The following is a 1,609-nucleotide window of genomic DNA, read 5'->3' as shown; positions in this document are numbered from 1 at the left end:
GGACAGTATGTTGGTCGATCGGACAGAGGTGTTGTTCGATCGGTTGGCGTTTTGACGAGAAAGTTGTTCGATCGGTCGGGAACTACTAGCCGATTGGTTGACACTACACGACAAAATCTTGAATCGGTTGGCACTAAAGGACAATACTCGACCGATTGTTTATCCTATTGAATTATCACACACAAGTATTATTAACAATTTACCTCCTCAATACACTAAGCCGACAACTTAAATGCACTTGTTAAATGCTATATGATAGATCAATATTCATGTGATGACTTCACTTTGTATTTATCCTTTTAATGCTTGATTTTTATTTTACCAACATTTACCCACAAACATTCATTGGGCCTTTCATAAGTGGCGGCAATTAAGTGATGGATCTCAACATCAACACATGTAATTTCCCAAATATATTTCTAATATTTTGATTCCCCAATTCTTTAATTTTCAAAATACATGAATGAGTCGTTCAAAAAGATCTTATAGGGCCGCTAATATTTTTTTTATCAGATCTATCTTAATATATGATTGGGCCGGCAAATATGGTCTCACATGGGCTGATTATAATTGCCGACAAACTTTGTATTGGATATATTCTATTGGACCTCACACTTAGTTGGGCGGCACATGTATTAATTGTTAATATTCTTGCACATGGTTCTAAGTATTTGTGGCCGACAAACATGCATGAGCCGACAACTTCTTAGTAAATCGATTATATCATTGGCAGTAGCAGACACAATGTTGACGATGACTTATAAGCGGATCTAAAGAAACACCTATGAGCGGACCTAATGTTGTGACCAATACGAGCGAACCTGTTTGTCAATATAAGCGAACCTACACTATCACATGAGCGGACCTCCAATATGTCACAATGAGCGAATCCCTATGAGCGAACCATCAAAATAACATCACTATGAGCGGATCTGAATTGTTACGGTGAGCGAACCTATTGTTGTTCGAAAAAGCGAACCATACATGTAATTTGGAGCGGACCTGCAACTATGACGAGAATTCGAACAGAAAAACTTCGATCTCTCCTAAACGGCTTGGAGTTTCGATCTAAAACTTGGTAGGGTTGTAGATCAGATGTTTACACACAATATATCAAGAAATCAGACGATTTGGACCGTAAAAACCTGTTCGATTTGACGAAAATCAGTAAAAACCGTGAAAAATATGAAAAAGATGAAGAGGAGATGAAATTCGGATCTGAATCTGATGTAATCCTGTGTGAAATCGTGTGACAGATCAGTGCAATCGAGCTCCTACTCTGATACCACTTGTTAGGACCGGTTTGACTCCGAAACGATTGCGTAATCGAACGTGTGACGTTCGGAATCCGTACACGAACGTGACCGAACACACGTGATGTAATATAAACTGTGATTCTATTGATCAGATCTGAAAACGTATAAGAACCTGAATCACGATGTCACTTTCTCTCTCTAGTTTCTCTCTCTAGCTCTAGAAAGCTTCCAATGACAAACGTAACAAAAGTTTTAATCTAAACATAAAGACTCCTATTTATAGTCCAAGGCATTTAATGAGATTTCTCATTAATTACAATTATGCCACCTTGCCTTTTTGACTAAGTATCACT

Source organism: Helianthus annuus, chromosome 12 (assembly GCF_002127325.2).
Source record: "Helianthus annuus cultivar XRQ/B chromosome 12, HanXRQr2.0-SUNRISE, whole genome shotgun sequence".
In the NCBI taxonomy this organism is placed as follows: Eukaryota; Viridiplantae; Streptophyta; class Magnoliopsida; order Asterales; family Asteraceae; genus Helianthus; species Helianthus annuus.
This window is presented reverse-complemented; position numbering follows the sequence as displayed.